Source organism: Ruditapes philippinarum, unplaced genomic scaffold, assembly GCF_026571515.1.
Source record: "Ruditapes philippinarum isolate M1 unplaced genomic scaffold, ASM2657151v2 ctg2285_1_1_1_1, whole genome shotgun sequence".
NCBI classification, from domain to species: Eukaryota; Metazoa; Mollusca; class Bivalvia; order Venerida; family Veneridae; genus Ruditapes; species Ruditapes philippinarum.
Genome location: NW_026865366.1, coordinates 130,894 through 138,568, shown reverse-complemented (window position 1 = coordinate 138,568; position 7,675 = coordinate 130,894).

Here is a 7,675-nt window from a genome sequence, read left to right as displayed (position 1 = left end):
TCGTTAAATTGCTTTTCTATCAGAACTATACTACATCACGAAACGTAAAATGTCAACAAGATTGAGAATGGCTAAATTGTCCTAAATTACACGTGCTTATTGATACTTTAAAAGCCAATTTTAAACTTTATTGTTTTTATCCGCACACATTTATTAGCAAATGCACTTGTCACCGAGTTAGGAGACTGCAATTAACTCTCAGAAAAATAAAACAGTCGTTATTCAGATTAAGAGATACAGATTAATGTCCTAATTAAGTCCCATTTGACTTTTTACATCATTTTAGTGGGACATAGAATGATTAAGAATAAAGATAAAATGGCGGGTTTTATGACAGGTCTTGAAGTTATACGTCTCCGACATGCGTAGTTTAAAAGTTAACAGGTAGCTAGCTGTAAGCCATAATTATATCAATTTTTCTTTAGTTTAATAAAATCATAGAGAAAGTGGTGTTCTCGTGTGCATACTTGAAAATGCAATAAAATTTGATGCAAAGTTAATTTTTAATTATCAGAAATTTGTTTTGCTTTTAGACCAGGTATGTATTTAAATTTTCAGTGTACGTGGGGTAGCGGGCAGAGCTTCTAAAAAACACCGCTTCACGGTTGACTTCACATTCCTCGGCCGCAACATCAATACAAAATCGTTTTATATCTAGAACTTAGTGTTTTAAAGATGACGACAAATTACAGAGGCAATTTTACGCACTATCTACCAAAACTAAGACAGTACATCTTGAAACGGATGGAAATAAAAATTCTAATATAAAGTGATTAAAATTATCGTACATTGCTTGCATGTATGAAATAATTTCTTTATCATACTTTGTATTACAATTTTTTTTAATACTTTGTATTAAAATTTGTAACAATTATAAGAAAAGTTGCCTTCATTTAAACAAAACTGAGTTATAAATTTTTATTAAAATGCATTAATTGAAAATTCAACCACTGATTTTTGTCCATTGAGTATATTTTACTCATCGTGAAATAATCAAACTAAATGTTACAGTATATATCACAGATAGCTTCCATGCTACTGAAAATGTTGAATTAATTGTCTCGAACAATTACCTATATCTTTAAAACGTGCCTTTAGTTCCGCATAAATCACTGATAGTTTGGCCGTTTAAAAGAAAACAGTAACAGTCTTAATTGCTTGGTTTTCAAATGCTCACGCCTTTCTTGGGAAATGATAGTCTTGTCCTGAAACAATTACCATGTGTGTTTTATTTGCGAGAACAATTTACGATAAAATTGATGCCTATACCATCTAGTTATCATCAGTCAGACGTTTTCAGAGCCTTTGTAAGTGATAAGTGTTTTATATTGCACGCCGTAAATTATCGCCGTTCAAGACATTATTGCTTTCTCAAGTTTGTTTCGATTTCATATTAGTTTCTCAAAATTAAATTGCTATTTTTCTCTATCATGCACGGCTTTCTTTTTCTTTCTTGTGGAATTCTTTAAGAGGATTATGTTCATTTTCTAACCAAACTTTTTGCAGGAAAAAATAGTAAGCTGTTTTACAACAAAATCTGTATTTCTCATCTATGAATCTATGCAACAATATTCTATCTTATTTATAGTCAACCTAGATTGATATCGAGATCAAAGTTAAGAAAACAAATCCAGAAATGGAAGCACGGGCATATCGGTAAAATGAAAATATAATGAAATGAAAATATTTGTCAGAGTGTATTATATAACTCATTAACATTTAAAATTGATAAAGAAAATGCTCCTCCTGAAGTTCACGAATTGCTACTGCAGTACAAAGCTTTATTTTTGTATGTGTGCATCGTAACATGAAAGTATGATAATTTTATTTAATATGTCCGCTATGAAATGAATTTATTTCAACCCAAATTACGTAAATAGTTAAAATACAGCATAATGTTGTTCATTTTGACAAAGAGGAAACTTATTGACAATGAGACTGAAACTCTTGTATAAAATAAACTCAGTTGTACATTATTACCATACACAAAATTGTACAATGTATCAAATTACTGAATAAGTTCCTATATTTAAATATACATGAGAAAAATTCTCTCTCAGCAATTTATCAATGTAGTGTAAAACAAAGAATCAAAACTTATCAAAAGTAAGATGCTAAAGTATATATCAGAAGGACAACAAATTGAAGGAGAAATGACATCAGGTGCTTGTAAATATTGTCTCAAAATATGTCGTAAAAATGAATACAAACGCCTACTTGCTAAGAAAACTTATTCTTAATTAAGAAGCTTCAATGGGCTTTAAGACAAATCGATTACATACGAAAGACCGGTGGTGACATTTCAACTTCTTAAATTCTCGAGTTCATTTTAAAAATTTACGATTTCACGATTTCAACCTTTCAACTTCATGAATTGACTATTTCAATTTCACGTATTCGCCTCAAATCGTGAATTCTTTAAGTTGAAATCGTGAATTCATGAAGTTTAAACCGAGAATTCATGAAGTTGAAATTGTGAATTCATGAAGCTGAAATCGTGAATTCGTGAATTCGTGAATTCCGTATGTTGAAAACGAGTATTCACGAAGTTAAAATTGTGAGTTCACAAAGATGAAATCGGGAATTCATGAAGTTAATGTCCTCACCGATTTTTCGTAATAAATTAATATGGTTCCTAATATTAGGAAGTAACTAAAGGCTAACTGTTAATGCATATTATATCACTTTCAATGATAGTTATGTATATGAAGTTGTCAGAGAGAGTTTTAATTAGATTTATATGGAAACGATGCTTGTAGTTACTTTAGCTTTATTTACTTTATTTTTGGACGCTATCCTAACTATACCATTAATTATAATTCAATTTGTATAATCTGAAATATGGCGGTTTGAAACACTGAATGATATTCGCCTCAAATTGGACTTGTATGTTTCGAGCAGATTTAACAACATTAAGTGATATTCGGAATCAATCATTTTTTTGTATCACAAAATTGGCAAATATATAAAAAAAATTATTATTAGCTGTATGGAATTCATTACCTAACATTTCAGAAATATTATATTCTAATCAAAAAGGTTATGTAAGATTTATCTAAATTATAAAAATAGTACAATCAGAACTTATAAAATAATAATAAAATATATTGATAATTATAAAAAATATATGAAAATTAAACCATTAACATACATTAGGAAATTAGCCAAATAAAACTAAATGCAATTAATACTGCATCTTTCCCGTTTAAATTCATAAAGTATTGTCTGCATATTTACTACATAAACTACATTTGAATTTTTATATGGAGAAAATGATAATTGTTCATAGTTAACTTTGATCATTATAAGATTAAATACATGTAATAAAATCAAAATCACATGAATAGCGTAATATAGAGAACAGAAACGGGACAGAATGCCAAACTTTGAGATAGAAATAACTGATAATAAAGATAGTGGCATATAAATTGATACTATTCAGCAAACATTTTCTGTTAAATAAAAGCATATGTAAACATATTACAATAGCAAACTATTACTTTGGAACTTTTCTAAGCATCGCCTCTGTCATAAACTACTAACTGTCTATTTACATTTGCTATACATTCGTGCAATGCAGTTATACGAAAAGTTGTATATGACGTTTATTGCGCGGAAAGTAAACATATATGATCCCTTTCACACATTTCCCACAGATAAGGACCTCCAAAACATGCGCTTCTATATCAAATCGTCGGCGATAGCTTCGGAAGCGTCAATTGATATTAGCGTATAATTGTATTGTTTCGTTTCGGTTATTGATAGGCGTGCGGCCATGTTTTCTATATCTGTCAACGCCACAGTTTCATTAAGCTTAATTTAGTTGCCATCTAAACACTATGCACGCTAAATCGAAAGCAATACCGATCGTTTAAAGACAAAGGATGCTAAACAGGCCAATATGTAAATGGGATTTGAAGATTACACCAGCTAATGGGAAACGTTTTATTAATTTTCCTGTCGTCTAACGTTTTTAGAAGAAGCAGGAAAACGATAGAAATCTAAAGTGTTAGACAGACAGTGTATTATTAAATGAGTATAGATACTACTTAGGGAATGTTCCGAAATAATGTAAATGCGTTGCTTTCAATGTTTTAAGATCTTTTAAATTGCACATTAGCTTTACGAAATGATATTTAGTTTTGTTGTTCCTGCAATTTTCAGATCCGGCAGATACATCATTTTTCCAAAAACGTAATATAATTTGGGTGCTGCTAAGCGAATATTTTAGCTATCACGATTCCGAATCTAAAAACCAGCTATTTTGCAATCGGGAAGCGAGGCTGAACAAAATCTGAATAAAAAGGAATAAGACATTTTAAATAATTTTAATATTCAGTATACAATGACTTCTTAACAATTAATCATATTTCAGAAATATATTCATTATTTTCTGCTAGGGAAATGAAACCCCCGAAAATAGGCTTATATAGATGTTGCTGTTCTCTTTAATATCACCTTAAATGTCTTACAAGAAAATATTGTTTTACGAATGGCTGACACGTTATATCGCATGCATAGATTGCGATAAGCATTAAATCAGATTTCAATTTAACGCCAACTTGCCTGTAGACATTAGGCCTTATAGCTACCCAAAAAAACTTTTCTACGAATGAAAGCGTCATAATTTCAAATATAAAACGTTTGTTATGACAGTTCCGAAAGTTACACTAAATTTTATGGACTCCAGTGGGAAAATGTAATTTGTGTTTCATATGATACTGATTAAGTTTTAGAATTTTAAATAGATTTCATGATATATAATTGAGGAGGAAATGTATTCAAAGAATGGTTTGTTACTTTGGCGCCATTGATATTACCAGAGACATGGACCCAGATTTATTGAATGTTGTTCGTCCTTTCTCCATCAACTAAGAAGTCATTCTGTTGGAAACATTAAAGTTACAATTGCTCAATATCTTAATACAAACGTTCAATTTTATACAGCAATTCATTTAGAGGCATTTCAATGGAAACTTAATCTTAATTATAATGAAACAATGTTTAAATTTGGTATAAAATACTAAATCTGAAAACGAGTTTTATCCTCAGTTCTTCTTAAGATTCATTGATAGAATGGTAAAGTGTCGAATGTTATATTTTATAATGTTGGAATCTGTTTAACAGTATTTCTAAAAATGGTATTACTAGTATATACATAAATGTTCAATGAAACAATCATCTCTCTTATAATATTATGAATGTGAACACCTCATAGTACGATATTTGTACTATATCTATATAATCTTACAGCAATCATTTTATATTAGTTTACATTACTAGAAGAAAATAGGACTGAACCAATTTTGAATCGCTTTGTATCTAGAAGGCCCATATGACCTGGATTTGCAGCATTGTAATTGTTATCTACAATATAATGTTTGGCGATATTTATATAAAGTCATAGCTTAGAGCTTTGGGGAAACAGATTTAGCGTGAAAACTTTCGAATCATTTAGAGCAAAATCGATACATTCGTAATCCATAGACGTGACTTATTACCTTCGAACTGAACTGCTCAGATTTTAACTTAATCTAAAATAACCATTTAAATCCAATTTACTTCCGAACTAACTTCATATCTTAACGCTTATCAACAATATTCTACCGAGATGATATCCACTTAAAACCAATTTAAGATAAATTGGTCATTAAATATTTCGGGAGCTTTAGCAAAGAAAAGCTATTAATTTTCAAACGAAATTGATGAAAAATGCCTACGTTGTTTAATACCTTTGTTTAAAACACCCGCTTCAAATATCTGAACCGTAGATGTCTCACTAACGAGTAAGAATTTTGCTTGTATAGCAAACCCCCTATTGGTCATTTTAATGATTTTAGAACAGGTTAATCTAAAAGCTTACAAAATCTTCCTGTGTTTGATAAATGGACGGTGTCAATAAAAGTAATATACAGGTGTCTATATTGACTAAAGAGGTCACAGCACACCGAAAGATTAACCATGGAATTGCCATACGTGCGTATATAATTTAATCTCTAAAAAATTGTCAATTTAGAAGTAATTTGCTACTTTATGTAAACTAGAATATTAGAAAGGCTAAAGGATAAATAAGTATGTGTGAAGAATATATTACTGTTAAACCATCTTTTCACAATGAAGTACTCAAAATGATAAAAATACCGAACCAAGTTGTTGTACTAATACAGACAAACACAGAGTACCAAAGTGTTAATAACCCTTTCTCTGCAAGTGGCAACTGAATACATGTAAACCCATGCGACCAGTGCAGACAAAGATCAGCCGGCACATGTTCCCATTTAGGTCGTCAGTACATTTTTTGGAAATTACTATGAATTGATGTTTTTGTCCCGAATGAAAACCAAGTCCGTGAAAAATATTTATCCAGCTAAGCGTATAATTACGTTATCTATACATTTCTATAGTAAAATCTGGAACAGCGGGTACTGATTCCACGAACTAGAGTGAAGTGTATACGTAAGGAGTACGCCAGGGTTTTCGGGGATGTAGTGCTACCTAGGATGCAGTAGATATATAACCAGTATGTCTGACTTACCGAGGATGTAGTGTATACGTAACGAGTAAGCCTGGGTTACAGAGGATGTAGTGTATACGTAACGAGTACGCCTGGGTTACCGAAGATGGAATGTATACGTAACGTTTGTTTTTTTTTTCTTTCTTTTTTTCAAATGAGGCCGTGTTGTATAACTTGTTGAAGTTTGTCGACCAATAAGATACTAAAACGTTTTTTTTTTTAACGTTTTTTTTTTGTCTATAGCATTTTCAGATTTTAGAGTATTAACTTCAATTGGCCTGTTATAAATGCTTAATGTTTTTGTTTTGTTGCAAACAGGACTTTAGTAAAACGGATGTTGTTCTACATCATATTGGAGTTTCACTGTATTTCTATGTTGATACAGAATCCTTTCCTCTTTCTTAAATAAGTCCTACACTTGTATGGTGTTGGCCTTTTTATCTTTATTTTCAAAAGATTTTACATTTCGAACGTGTGTGTCTGCTGTCACTTGCGACAGGACATAGCGCAATGTCGTGTTTAGAATCATAGTCCAGTTAGCTTGAATGAGTAGTATGACATACTAGAGGTTTGTTCTAAACTTTCAATGAGTTTACATTATCTTTGATGGGAAATAATGATGTCTAATGTGCATAGATAATTCTGCCCAGATCATCTTGGACACAACACTGAACTGGATACCTTGTTGGTGTCGAGTTGTTTCTCTCTCCTTTAGCCACTGGTTGATGTATGGCACACTTTCACATTATCCATATATTTTAATACCTGGACAAAGTTTTAATAAATTGTATATAAGTCCACTATTATGCATGTACACTTTCATTAAGGATAACGGATAATGTTTTAGTGATTCAAATGAGCCCGTGATGAAACCTTGTAATTGATGAAGTTTGTCGACAAATAAGATACTAAATTACACACCTGCTTGTGAATAAAACTTTCAATAGAGTATTAACTTTGATTTTTTTTTGTTATAAATACGTGTTTTATGATAAATGTTTTATTTTGCAGCAAAACGGATGTTGTTCCACATCATGTGGTAGTTTAACTGTATTTTTATACACAGTCCTTATGTACTTCTTAAATACGTCCTACACATCTTTTGTTTGATGTTGATCTTTTTCAAATCTTTTTTTCAGGCGGTAAAAGCACTTTGCTTGC